The sequence below is a fragment of the Neovison vison genome, chromosome 3, assembly GCF_020171115.1.
Source record: "Neovison vison isolate M4711 chromosome 3, ASM_NN_V1, whole genome shotgun sequence".
Taxonomy (NCBI): domain Eukaryota; kingdom Metazoa; phylum Chordata; class Mammalia; order Carnivora; family Mustelidae; genus Neogale; species Neogale vison.
Window position 1 is genome coordinate 17171620 of NC_058093.1, and position 15197 is coordinate 17186816.

General features: G+C 41.4%; 1 protein-coding gene and 1 non-coding gene across 4 annotated transcripts in view; one reads left to right on the forward strand and one right to left on the reverse strand.

The window, feature by feature from the left end:
• The window catches only part of PARD3B (par-3 family cell polarity regulator beta), a 1037391-nt gene that overhangs the window by 965047 nt on the left and 57147 nt on the right, over window positions 1-15197 (forward strand). The gene's annotated exons all lie outside the window — the stretch shown is intronic.
• LOC122903872 lies at window positions 14731-14881 on the reverse strand. The gene has a single exon (XR_006384072.1). It is a non-coding gene; the product is annotated as a small nucleolar RNA SNORA62/SNORA6 family (small nucleolar RNA).

Below are 15197 nucleotides of genomic sequence, written 5' to 3' on the forward strand. Positions count from 1 at the left end.
TTGCTCTGCTTACTTCAGATGTTACTACAGGCAACACCATGGAATGCAGCCACCTCTAAATTCCATGGGTGATAGAAAGAGGTAGTTGTCACAGCCACTGATCACGCACATTACACACATCTAAGCCTTGCCCTTCCTTTCACACGTGCTTTCACACTTGTGGAAATGTCCCTCAGAATTGTCCCCCATCCACAAGAAGAGAAAGGGGCAAAGTCATAGTCTCAGCCTCCTTACTGGGGTAATTTTTCCATGCCTAAAGCTGTCATAGGAAAGTTCAGAACTAAACTATCCTTTGAGATACGACTAACAGTAGCTCGTAACTCTTACTGGTTACACAAAGCATGGCCAGTGTGATTCATTGCAATTTGTAAGTGAATATTCTGCTCAAACTGAATGTTAGCATTCTAGTCATACAATACTACTACCATTATTGTGATATGTGTAGCATAAAAGAAATATATTTGCTTCCGAAGTCTCTGAAAATACTGATATGGGACCTGATTTAATGGGTCTCTTTAATTCATGGTATTTAAAAGAACAAGAGATTGGGGATGCTTGAATGGCTCAGTCAGTGGGGTGTCTGCCTTCTCCTTGGGAATGATCCCAGGGTCCCGGAATTAAATCCCACTTCCTGCTCCCTGCTCAGCAAGGAGCCTGCTTCTCCCTCTGCCTCTGCTGTTCCCCCTACTTGTGCACTCTCTCTCTCTCTCTCTCTGACAAATAAATAAAATTAAAAAAAAAAAAAGAACAAGAGATTGAAGACATTACCCAGTGAAAGGTTTCCCATCCCTAGAGTCAGATAAGTCCACTCCACTACCTCTACAATTACCTCTTTTGTACCAGGTAGCTCTGGCCCCCCTTTCTTTGCTATAACTCCTCAGGCAAGCCAGGCTCCCATGCTTTCAAGATCCTTGAGCTCCATGACTCAGAAATTAGTCATTAGAAACACATTGCCATGTTGGGTCATTCTTCTTTGGGGCTTTTGCTGTAGAGAATTTTAGCCCAAATTGCATTTCCTGGTATGTTATCCCTTCCGATGGTAAACATGCCCCACGGTGCTGTATTGTGTTAAACCATGAGGGTACATTGAGGAGCAATCAGGGTGAATCTAATAAAATCTTGGCAGCAAGCCTAATGAAAATTGGAGTGGGCCTAAAAAACTTTAATAAGATTGTTCTCTTTTTTATAGGTTCTTGCAGTTTGCTTTTCATGAATATCATGAATTGGGGATTTTTAAAGGTATTTGCTTGACTTCCCATTGAGTAAGAATGGCTAGGTAGAGCAAGTGTGGTAGCTGGTCACTGAGCTTGCACCACTGAAAATATTGCATACTGAAATGATTTTTTTTTTTAAAGACTTGGTTAACTTTCAAACCACATGCTCCTCTGTTTTAAGGAATGGCTTGAAAAGGCTTCCATGCCTACTCTTTCCAAAGCATTGAGTTCTTGTGCTCCCATTCACATTTTGCTGCTCTTTGAGTTATGGTCTCTGGTCTCTGTTCTTAAGGACAAATGGTTCTACTCGTCCTTTGTTTGGATGAGTTGCTCCCAGTAGATGACCCTCAAATTGAAAATGATGTTTCCCCTGTGAAATTCCAAAGCTTACATTCAGTGTTCCTCATATGGTCAGTAACTCATTTGTGGATTGCTCGCATAATTTATGTCTGCAGAGTAAAAGTAAGTTTCTCATGGCCCTTGGGGAAGATGCTCAAAGAGACCCATCCCCTACACTGTGTTAGACCAGTTGGCAGAATTGGGAGATGAAACTCTACTTCCTTCCAAGTGACTTGGATTAATACTGGTGTTATTTTCCATACCAAAGTCCAATTATAGGATGGAGGATTTTTAGTAATTGGGCCCTTTGGATTTTAAATCCTCTCAGGTCAGTGCCCATGAGGATTGCCTTCAGTAGGAAGGACTCTTGGGCTTTGCACAGAAGGCAAATCTGATTTATAGATGGACATGGCATTACGTCTGTCACAAATACATTATGAATGGGCGTTATACATTTTCTAACATACAGATCAACCCCCCCTTGGGAAATTATCCTTCATCCTAATGGATTACACCATAGTAAGTTCCTTATAAAATTCATCCTAAATTTTCACTTTCTTAATTTCATTACATTGATGAGTCAAGATCCCTGTTTATCCTTTTGCCTACATCTGAGAGATGTTAGAAGAATTAGACTGAAGTTTATAAATCACCTCACGATTCCCAACTGAGCCCACAGAAACAGTAAAAAGCAGTATAGATAACAAATAGGTGCTGATTTCTGCTCAACCTTCATACTGTACTAGGGCACAATGAGTACTCCCTCAATTAAGTAGGTAAACATTTTTCTTCGGAAATATGGGAAGTCATCTAAATGGCATTCAACTAGCATTTCAAATGCTTAGCTGCCAAAGTTGGGATTTTGTTTCTTTACCTAGAGTGTGGATTTCTTTTCTTTTTTTTCTTTTTCTTTCTCCTGTCTGCTGACTTCCTGCTCTAGGATGCTTCCCTTCAGGCTCTGAATCTTGGCTTCTCTGAAAGAAACGCCTCTAGGGCCTTCGACCACAATGAGTCTCTAAACCTGGGATCTACTCTTAGGAAAAGCCACCGAGAAAGAGTGTGGTCAGACTTATAACAGAATGACTGAGGTCAGCAGGTGAAGGTGGGCTCACTTCCTACCTGTGCACAGAGACCCTTCTGCCTGGGAAAGGAACCAGCTGTTCTGTGCTCCCCACTCAGTCTCGGGGATACTGGTACTTATATTTGATCCCAAACTGTTCAATAGTGTAATAAAATGCACACTTCACATCTGTACTGTTAAATGCCTAAATCACAATGATATTGTTTCTTGACTTCACTCCATGCAGTGGAATTAATATTCCACTGTATTCAGTTGTGAATAGCCTCTTGAGGTAGGCCAACTAGGTTAATTTGAGTTTTTTTCTGGTTAGTTTAGGATTACGTGTTTCTCTGCTTGCCTGCGTTACATCTCACCTTCAAGATTACTTTTTTCATTTAAATGGTTCATTCTTATAATCATACAGCATTTACTGAGCATGAAAGATGCTGGACAACAAATGTTAATAAATACCATTATAAAAGATCTTATAAGATAACACTCTAAGTAAGTATGTAAAAGATATACTCTAGGCTCTCAGAAAATAGGAAGTGACTAGTTCTGTAGGAAGAGATTGCCAGGGTGGTGATGGGAAGGGCAAAGGAGGAGCTGAGCAGGACAAGAAGGTGTGCAGGTGCTTGGGGGTCAGGAAAGGACCGATGGTTGGGAAGGCATCTTCGGGGTGAAGTGGCAGGAAACAGGGCTGCAAAGATGAGGGGTGGGAGGAGGATGACAATGATGATGACCACAGTAGACTGGGATGTAGTCCCAGTAGATGTCATGCTGTAGATGTCATGTTCGGGAATTTAAGCTGTAGATGTCATGTTCGGGAATTTGAGCTTCATTCTAGGCATTGAATAGTTTCTATGTACCGCTGTAAGGTGGTTGTGTGTGTGTATGTCTGCAAAAATCCATATCCACCTGCATACATCACACATACATGCACATGCATATGTGAGTACACAGGGAGACATAGGAATACATACATCATCTTTTAATAGGTCATATCATTCCAGCCATTCATCCTGTATATAAAAAGCACAGACAATTGGCTCTTTTATGAGAGAAAGTAAGAATTCTCTCTCCCCTCTCCCCTTTCCCCTCTCCCTCTCTCCCTTCTCCTTCTTTCTTTCCCTTCCTCCTTTTCTATCAAATGCTCTCTCTCCCCTTCCTCGAACCCTCCCCACCGTCCTTTGCTCTCCTCTCTTTTCCTCTCCTCCCATCCCACCCTCTTCGGTTTTTGTCTCTTCACTCTCTTCCCCAGGACTGTTTTTAGGACAGTATCACTGAAGAAGCTTCCATTGGCTTAGCCAGGGTTAGGCAGAGATTCATAGAAATAAACTCTACAGGGGCGCCTGGGCGGTTCAGTGGGTTAAAGCCTCTGCCTTCAGCTCAGGTCATGATCTCAGGGTCCTGGGATCAAGCCCCACGTCGGGATCCCTGCTCAGTGGGGAGCCTGCTTCCCCGCCCCTCCACCCCCATTTGCCTCTCTGCCTACTTGTGATCTCTGTCAAATAAATAAAATCTTTTAAAAAAAGAAAGAAAGAAAGAAAGTCAGTCAGTCTACAGAACAGGGAAAAAATTCTTTCCAGGCATTTCCCGTACCAGAAGAAGAATCAGATTCCATATGACTGCAACAGCATTACCAACAACTCAAATTCACTGGACATATAAGTACACTCTACATGTGTGATGCATACTTTGTAGTTGACATGAATCAGACCATTTAATCCACATCACAACCATCCGAGGTAGATACTATTATTAACCACATTCATAATGAAAACCGAGATTAATGAGGTGAGAAGACCGCGGCTCAGAAGTGACCTTGCTCAAGGTTACCCAGTGGGTAGGTGATGAGAATTGAGCCCAGCCAGCCTTGTCTGGAGTAAGCTCCTAACCTCAGTGTCCTTTCCGTGTGCAGGCCAGAGACCACGCTGCTGTGTGTCTGGTTAGAACTCTCTGCATGCAAATCTGTTTTCGGTCAGGAAGGCGAGACCCGGAGCACTGTAGGAACGGTGGTGGCCTTTAGGATCATCTTCCGGTTCTGCTTCTCTCTTTGAACAAAATTGACTTACAAGGAATTTGCAACACCTGCTTTTTCCTGGTCAAGGAGTGGCATGGATGTATCAGATGATATAGGAGCACAGGCTTCGATCATCGCAACGTCCTTGATGAGAATCCTATGTGATGACATATCATCCATCCTACATGTATGTAGGAACGAGACAGTGAGCACATTTTAGAAATGACAGATAGCTTGCAAATTGGTGTGGACCCCTTAGGGGCTGGCCTTATGCCTGTGCGTGTCCTTCCAGCTGCATGGTTGGGTGCCCATGCATCCAAGCCCCAAAGCCAGCCTGTGCTCATGGCCCCGTCCTCGCCTGCATCCCCACCAGATTTTCCACCAAGTGGAAGCACAGCTGTTACAGTCGATGACCAGCTGTTTTTTATTTTCACAGTGGCTATTGAAACCCATGCACAAGCATTGTTTCTGCGCTATCTTTCCAGAGAAGTAGTGACCTGGCTCACGAGCTTTAATCAGGTCACCGAACCCAGTCTCCAGACCTGATGCCACCACGTCACCCCCAGGTCACCGTCCAGAGCAAGGCTTCCCACTCAAGTGACGTCATGATCTCCCCCCCGGGTGGGCTTCACAGACGAGGCCCAGTGAGGTTAGATGTCACTCAGGGGAAGTGTTTTCAAAGCATCTTGGGCAGAGAAGAATGAGGCTTGGCTAGAGACTCAAGATTTGCAAACCAGCTCAGGGACAAAGGGGAGACTCAACACTGGTCCCCTTGTGCCCAAACTTCCTCATCCACATATCAGTATTCAGCTTAGAGGGTAAGTCCAGGCTGGGTTTTCTAGACCCCGTTAGCCATGGCTCTGGTGCCCCTGCGTGGTGAGGAAGACGGCTGCTGTGCTGTTATGCTACATCCATTTCTGGGCTCGTATAAGAAACTTGGGCTGATTTTTGTTGTTGTTGTTGCTCTCGGTATATTTGCATAATTTTATATCCTGAGCAGAGTTCTTGATTTTGCAACATCATAATAAAAAACAGTGTGAATTGGCAGGTTTAGGGGGTATGATTTGCAGCTGGTCTATCACTTCCGCTACTGGAAGCTTCAGCTTGAAGTATTATACAATTATCATATTTTACAGGACTTGAGCTTCTATTTGCATCTGCTCATCTTTTGTTGTTGCGTTTTAAAAAACACTCCCTTTTCACATTTTGGGGGCTAGATGGATGCCCAATATCCTCGCTTTATACACTTTTTCCTTCATGGTATAAATTCATATAGTTCAGTGCTATTGAAATCAAAGTGCCAAGGTCTAATTGACATAATAATACGATGAGCTTTTTGGACAGTTTTTGGGGATTGAAAACAATGATGAAGCAAATGCAACTCAGGGTTATAGTAATATCTCTAACCATCCCCTTTTCACTCATTGCCATTATTTTGATTAAAAGGTCTATAGAAGCCACGGTGGTTGTTCAGGATGCAAAAATTATTGCAGAAACTTCCTCTATTAATGGAAATTATTAGAGGATGGGAATGGTACTCGAACAGCAAGAATGACATTAATTATGTGAAAAGCAATCATATCTGGCAGTTGGCATGCATTATTCTTCAACACTCTTCTACGGGTTTGTGTCCAGCCAGCACTAGAAACCTAAAAGCTTTTTATTTGGCAAAGTTTTCAGAGCACTTGGACTTGCAGCTTCTTGATAAAAGATGATTTGGAAGGGGATTTTGTTGGTGAAATTGAAGACTTCAGTAATGAGTTCTGTGTAGATGAATCAATGCCCAATTAAATGATTATATCAAATCCAACTTCAAATGTTGACTTGAAAAAAATCACATTTGAGAGCAAGATGCTATATATACATACCATCAGAAGAGCAAAGTTGTATTACCATCCTGGTAAAGATAGGGAGTGTTCTGAATGATCAAGAGTTTGATTAATGGAGAGCTACTAAGGACAGGAATTATCTGTATATTAAGAATTGGAACAGATTGCAATAGCCTCACTTATTTTCATTCCATCGTTCCCTTTCTCTTTTGCAAAACTTCTCCGTTTCTCGGGGTCTTTATTTCTCTTTCCATTGACACCCCTCTTTCAAGGCTCCCTTCTCTGTTCCCCACTGTTTTGATGTTCTCACCACTGTCTACAGAATCTGTTTTTCTTATATACTCCTGTTTTTGCCTGTTCTTGTCCCCCTCACAGCAGTAAATACACCCAGTCAGAGCAACATTTGTTGCTTTACTTATTCACATGATAAGCCTTTAGAGAGCCCTTGATATGTTTAGGGCACTGACCTGACCATGGGAAGAGTTATCAAAATTGCAGGAGCAAGCATTCTGGCGCAGGCACAAAAGTGCATGTTCAGGTCCTGTAAAATATCCAGTGGGACCAAGTCACTGAACATGTGGGAGAGGGATGAGATAAAGCTGGAAAGTTTGGCGCTTTGATTTCAATAGCACTGAACTATATGAATTTATACCATGAAGGGAAAAGTGTATAAAGCGAGGATATTGGGCACCCATCTAGCCCCCAAAATGTGAAAAGGGAGTGTTTTTTAAAACGCAACAACAAAAGATGAGCAGATGCAAATAGAAGCTCAAGTCCTGTAAAATATGATAATTGTACGGAAAACTTTTATCAGCTAGTTAATAGAAAATCATTAAATGGGGTGCCTGGATGGCTCAGTCGAAGAAGTGTCTGCCTTTGGCTTAGCTCATGATCTCAGGGTCGTGGGATCAAGCCCCATGTCAGGCTCTCTGGTCAGCAGGGAGTCGGCTTCTCCCTCCCTCCCTTTCTTTCTCTCTCTTTCTCTCTCTGTCTTTCCCAAATAAATAAATAAATAAATCTTTAAAAAAGAAAGAAAGAAAGAAAGAAAAATCATTAAATGGACATGGGGCTTTGGTTTGGTTTTTTAAACCACGTCTTGACCCAAGAACGTCGATTTTCAGAATGTCATCTGTTGAATTCTCTTTTTCTCCTCCTCTGGTCTTCATTCATCTTCTAGAACCTGCGCTGTGCTGGTACCATAGTCAGTTTCAAACTAAGTTGGTTAATACACATTTTAGACTAACGTGTGTATGATTTCAGCATTAATGATAGCATGGATCAGGTTACTTTGTGATCACAATGGATGCTAAACACTTAGGTCACTCTTTAGATCAACAGTAGCTGTGTCCAGCAGACACAGCCATCTATCCTATCACGTAAGGTTTTCCTACTACGCTACTATTATTTTCAGCTCTTAGGAATCTTCCCTCATTCTAACCAATTACACAATTGAGATTCCTAATGGTTTTGATTTCTACACCAGATCCAAGTTTAAATCTAAATTGTTAGAACATATGTTTTTTAAAAATTATTTTTAAAGGAAAGGGAAAAATCAGAACTATGTATACAAAAGAGCTTGAGGATGGCAGTCTTATTAAGACTTAACCATAGGACAGATGCTATAAAAACTCCTTAAAATAATGTTGCTAATATATGTTATGATATTTAACAAGTCTTGTTCAAAAGGATACCTAGCCCTCATGGAAGCTGATTCTCTCTATTAAGTGCTACTGAGTAGATGTGTGAGATTTCTGTTTTATTGACTCAGTAAATATTCACGAACAAGGTGATATGTCAGGCTTTGAGAATGCAATGGCTCAAAAACGTGAAAATGTCCCAACTGCAATGAAGCTTGCTCATCTTGTGTAAAACAAATTAACAGACTGACACTGGGCATAATACTGAAAAAGGCTGTACATTATACAGCCTGTTCTTGTTTATAAAATAATTTTTTTCCTAAAAATTAATTTTGGTGTACCAGAAATTAACATATATCAGTGCCTCCAGCTAAATGTAGTAACTTTTGCCAGGCAATTGGAGTTGAGGGTCTGGCCATGATGACCATGACCTCATGCTAAATGCTTGCAGACAGCCACAGTGTCCCAGACCCCACCCCACTGCCACCATAAGCTCATCTGAACATTCAAGTCTTCTATCTCTGTTCTCTGTTTAGGAAATAGAGCTACAGTCACTGGAAGATCACTGCCGACATATGAGGCAGCACTGACAGTGAGATGGAGATCGCATCCTGGTCTTGCCACTGTATGAACCTTTGGCTAGTTGCTTTCACTTTATCTGAACTCTCCTTCTCTCGTGTAAAGTGAGGCAGAAATGGAAATGATAGCGTTGCTTCTAGCTTATGATACTGATCACACAGTGTCGCAGAAAGTCGTTTCTTTCTAGTTATTTTTTTCTAGTAACAGGAGTGACTGGAAACTGCCCACAGACTAAACTAGGAAAAGAAAACATTCTGAAAAGTTTGAAATTTTCAAACTTTTATGTTTCCATTGTTTGGTCTTTATAAATGCAAGTATGTTTTAAGTATCCTAGAGAGCTTTTGTGCCTTCGTCACTTACTATCCTTTATAAGATCTATTAGTGAAAAGATCTAATAGTTCATCTATTATGAACTTGTAAACTGTTATATCATTTTAAGTTTTGGTGTATTTTGAGGGTCAACTTTTTCCCTTTGGAATGAGTAAAGAATACTGACTGTCACAGAGTATGATAAAAATAAAACAGGGATGCCCAGTTCAGTTGCCTGAGCATCTGGCTCTTGACTTCAGCTCAGGTCATGATCTCAGAGTTGTGGGATCGAGCCCCACATCAGGTTCTGTGCTCAGTGTGGAGTCTGCTTGAGATTCTCTCTCTCCCTCTCTCACCACCATTTCCCCTGCTCACACTCTAAATAAATATGTAAACAAATAAATAAATCTCTTTTTAAAAAATAAAATAAATAAAAATAAAACAGCTTAGGCATAAATAACTCACATATTACATCCAAGTAATAAGTCAAAATCAAATTCGATAAATACTGGATACTAGCATCTGGTGATTAGGGTTACTACTGAGACTCCACTAAATTCCTGCTTACTCCATTCCTGGAAAATAAAAGAGAGGTAAAAGGATTTATTAAGGTATACCTTCTCTTCCTTCTTTTCATCAGAAATCATCTTCCATCAAGCAAAAGTTTAGATTTCAGTCAATGTCGCAATATCTCTATTCGTAGGTAGACAGATGGGGTAAGGAAATGAGATGGTGTCTGGCTCTTTAATTAAAGATGTAGAGCCAGAGTGTGCTCTTCACGCTCACTGGCAAGACACATATGCACATGTGCACACACACGCACACACACTCACATGCAAAGTGCATCTGAGAGATGAAGCCAAATTTGTAAAATTGTATCCATAATCATAGTTTCTATGGTAACTGTATCTTGGGCCCAGGCACAAACAGAGCTGGGCAGGAGATGCCTGGTTTTATTTTCTCTGAAGACAATCTGAAGAAAGTTAATTCAGTTTATCAAGATGCCATGGTCCGGTGTACTTGGTTAGTACTCGGGTCATGCGAGCATAAGATTGAATGCTCAAATCCCAATAAATGTGTTATAATTTTATAATGTTGCAGATTACTTTGCTGTCTTTGTCATTCAGCTTTAAAATAATTATGTTACAGACGTAGAGTTACCATATTAATGAGGTGGAAACCATATGCAAGATAACTTTTATAAATGTACATAAGTTAGAGGGACTTTAAGGATTTATTTTCACTCCAGCTTTTTCCAAGGGAGGAAAATATAGGCACAGAATGGTGAAAAGGCTTCCCCAAGAGTTATTTTTAAAATATTTTTATTTGCTGTATTTTCCAAACTAGCAGATGTTCTAAACTAGTCTATAAACTGAATACCCAGTTATTTGACAAAATTACTGAAATTAAATTAGAGAAAATAAACACTTCAGAAATAATGGCTTGAAAGAGTGTGTGTACTTTCGCTTCTCTAGATAGCATATTTCTAAATACGTATCTCCGGCATAATATACTTCACATTGCCAAAGAGAAATCATTTACAACCTATTTTGATTAGCTTCTTTTTGTTTAAATGAAGTATGGTGAGTTTCGCTCCAAATATGTAACATTTCAGCAGAATGTCTTCATATGAGAAGATGCTCAAAGACAAGTTCCCAACTTTTTTAGACATTTTCATCATGTTGATTCCTTCAAAAATCTTCGAGCCAGACCTATAGCTAAGTAAGAGGAATGTAATTAAAAGAAAGCTTCTGGAAACTGCTCAGAAATAGCTGTCATGTTACCAACTTGAAATGAAAGGCGTGTTTCCTAAAATGGCATCTGAATTTTTATACTTTGCATCTTAATCTTATGATGGGTCTGGCGGCACGGAACGCAGTTTCGTGTAATAGATCCGAGTAGGACCTATTTGTAAATGAGGATGGTGTGTGGCGGTGAATCAGCCAGACTGCAACTTTGCAGTGTGTTTCCTTCCCAGAGGCTTTTAAATTTCCCTGGGAAAATTGACTTAAGGGACATAAATTACAACATTGGCAAAATTTTGTCCCAACCGGTGGGAATTGGGAAACAAGTTAAATTTGAATTGTTTCCACTTTTTGTCATCAGACATTTGCAGAAAATCTTGTGTGATTTATTCTTTTATTTGTAATGAATTGTTAAAACATCTTTGAAAGGGCATTAAATCTTCCCCCTCTGCCATTAATCTGCAAATGGGAGAAATCGGGGGTTAAATGGCCTCTTTAGTATATTGCTTTGTGAAACTGCTGATTCCAGCAATGCTGGGCTAGAAATACATACTAATTTAAGGAACTCTGAATGTAACCAGCAAGCTCCTTGCCTTTGCAGAGAAAAGACTAATAGCTTTATATTAACAAGGCTCTTAACATCCCAGCCAGCAGCAGGCACTGAGTGAATGAAATTGGGAGAAGTCCCATGGACTAAAAGCATCTTAATTCAACATTCCTCATACACCAGACCCTCCTGATAGGCCATCCGAGGCTGTCAAAAGCCCGGCCAAACAGGACTGCCCCTGCAAGGCACACCAAGCGAGAGCCTCTCAAGTTGTTTTCCAATAAGGTCTCTGACGTTTCTCTTCCCGAGCTTTATTATTAGGAAAAAAATAAATATGCCCCAGATCCAAGCACGAGTTCTAATATTACATTGTTTTGGAAAAGACTAGACTTCTCTTATGGATTAAGTCAAAATTATTTCTTTCTATCAGAAGTCTATTTAGGTCATTACATTAAAAAAAAAAAACCTACATGATACCAAGTGAGATAAAGGGCTTCTTTAAAAAAATTAATTGGATCAAAGCCGCTGACCTTATTTTTTTTATGATGAGGGAAATTACCTAATAAGGAGTGCTGGAAGCAGGAACATTTTTGAGTCTTAATACACACTGAGCAAAATGAGAAAGGAGCTTATAAATGCCTGTGCCTGTCTCTTTCCCCTCACTCCCTCCTGAAGGGGCCTGACTTCCTAAGGACCCAGCTATAACTTATAATTAGTTTCTCTTTGGCAGTCTTCTATCTGCAATTTCCTACCCTCAGTTCACAGCTATTTGCAAGAATCTTGGTACCTGACATAATAATCCATAGTGCCACCATTTCTGATTGGGATGCAAAAGTTGATCAAGTTATAAGACGAGGTTTGATAAATTATGAATTATCCACAAATGAGATGTGATGTAGCTTTTAAAATTTATATTTGTGAAATATACTGTTAGCACAGCCAAATGCCAACAATAAATAATTGGAGGGAGAAGGGTGCCTGGGTGGCTCAGTGGGTTAAAGCCTCTGCCTTCGGCTCAGGTCATGGTCTCAGGCTCCTGGGATCGAGCCTCGCATCAGGCTCTCTGCTCGGTGGGGAGCCTGCTTCCTCCTCTCTCTCTGCCTGCCTCTCTGACTACTTGTGATCTCTGTCTATCAAATAAATAAATAAAATCTTAAAAAAAATAATTGGAGGGAGAAAACTATATGCCATTTAAATATGTATATATTAAAAATGTTGACAGAGGTCAACTTTTGATGATTTAGGGAGAAAAATCAGTTCAATGTGTTTTTTAAATAATGCAGCACAAATGTATTCCCATCATTTCCATTAACTAACACTGTGTCCCCAGGGGAGAAAACTTTTTCTCGTCTCTGTGCTTTAGAGTACGCAACATAGGACTCCACTCAGGAGATGCTAACAAACATTCATTCACTTGGAAGTATCCATCTTATTTCCGCAGCACGATAACATGAGGCAGTGTGACCAGGGTTTGGTTTTGGTTGTTTTGGGTTTTTATTTCTTTTGGGGGAGAAAGCGATAAAGATTTTCAATACCGTGGAGTCCCGCCTTCTCTCCCCATCAATCCACAGAAATCACTTTCAGTAAAGCACCAGTCACCATCCCATTGCCCGTGCGCACAGACTCTTCTGCGGGACTTATGTTAGTCACTGTTCGGTTGCCGAGAACGATATGCACCCTAGCTGGGTTAAGCAGGAGCGAATTTATTATACCACACTAATGGGCTTACAGAATCCTAAGGGCATCGAAAGAAACCTAATCTTGGCTAAGCTTTCAGGGATGATTCCTCAAGCCATGCTACAGAACCAGGCTACCAAGGGAGCTGCTGCCGCTTCTGTAAGAAAGCTTTTGGCTCCAGAGCCACACAACAATGCCACCATAATTAAGAAAGTGCCACGATCAGGAAGCCGTCTATAGTGCTGCCAACTCCAAAGCTGGCTACACAAGCTACACTTCACCCCCAGAAACTTGCAAAGACACATCTGCTGAAACTGCCAAGGAAACCCAAACACATCCTTAGTCATTGCTGTCAGAATAAACAGTGGAAGTGGGACCACTTCCTCAATGGCCCGTCTTAAAGCAAACCAGTACACTGACCTCAGGGGCATTCTGGGGACACCAGTCTAGCTTTCCAAGCCCTGTAGTTCAGGGAGACACTCTGCAAGGACGGAGTTTGGGTAAATCAAGCCAACACACCACATATTGCCCACAGACCTTTTCTGACTGCAGTCCTTGACTATTTATTGACACTGTGGGCCACACCCTCGTTCATGGAATCCTTTTCTTTGGATTTCTATGGTAACACTATCTCCTCCTTCTCTTCCAGACCAACTACTGGTCTACACCTCCTCAGATTTCCTCCTGCATTTAACTTGTGTTTGTCTGCCCCGTAAATGACAGTTTTCCTAAGAGTAATATTGGTATCCTTCTCTGTTTCCATTGCATGTCTTTCCTTCTATTCTGTGTCTACAGATTGTCCCTGGGCATTCTAATTCTTTCCCAAGGTTGTAGGTAGCATCCGTGGGCTGGATATTTCCCAATTCTCCATCTCTAGTCTCAGGCTTCAATGTTGCAAACTCTTACACTCAATTATTTGTTAGACATCACCATCAGATATTCCATTCCAACTCAGTGTATCTAAGTATCCCCTCCTTCCGCCCCTGCCCTTCCCCCTAAATCTGGTCCTCCCTTATTCCCATCTTGGTGATGGTTACCAAGCCCAGTTAGTTGCTAAGCTCAGAAAATTGTACACTTTTCTAGGCACATCCTTCCTATTAATCCTCAGTCAGTCCTACTGAACCTTAACATTCTTATATCACTCACTTGGCTTTTTATTTTTTTTTAAGAAACTGCTTATTTTCTGTCAACCTTATTTCCATTTTGTTTGCCTTTGTGGAAGAGCAACTTAAAGCCACTCAGTGGTTGTTCCTACCCATTCAGGGACCTGAGCAGTGGGAGCTGCGGACCAGTCTTCAGTGGCCGGCTGAGGGCTCCAGGAGGGAATTGCTGACTAGGCACGGAGGGCCCCTGCTCACCTGCAGAGCAGTCTGCAGCCTCAGGCAGAATAGCAGTGAATCTAGGAGTGGAACAGTCCATTCACCCTGAAATTCCTCCTTGGTCATTGTCATTTCAGCAGCGGCCTGCTTATCCTTTTCAATCTCTTCAGAATCTCTGTAGAAGTAGAGACCAGGCACAGACTCCCACGGGTGTTCATGGGAAAGGATGCCACGCATGTGCAGAACTGTGCAGAACTTCCCAGGCCCATCTACCACATTCGATGAACTGAGTGAGCTCCCCTTTGGCAGGATTCATCAAGTTTCTCTGAAAGCAGAAAGGCCCATAATACCTAAGAGGCCCAGGGAGTTAAGAAATATGGAGAAAAGCAGAACACACGGGCCATTTGAAAATGTTTTCATTTTTCCTTAAAGCTCTGACACATTTAAATTGTACTTTTAGCAAAAATTGCTATTCAACTCCACTCATTGGGCCAGAGGCCCTGGTGGTGTCAGCGAAAGACTTGCCCCTCATGTAACATGCTACCTACACTTGAATTCATTGGCCAGCCAGTGGCCTCACTCCAAGCTCTAACAATGTGCAGGCCTTTATCCTTTCGTATGTCCCCCAGGTTAGGCCTTCATCATCTCTGGTTCAAACTATCACTGGAACCTCCACACTATGGCAAGAGTGATCTCTCTAACCTATACATATGTCCCATCAGTTATCAAGCAGTCATTCTCAATGACTTCACCATCACCTAAGGGTAAAAACAGTTTCCTTGGCATGGCATATAAGCTCCCCCAAGATGTGGCCCATAGCTGTATCTAGAGAGCTTGGATTCTGAAGTCAAATAGACCTGATCTTTGTCTCAGATTTTCTATACACTAGCCATATGACCTTGAGCAACTACTTAGTTTT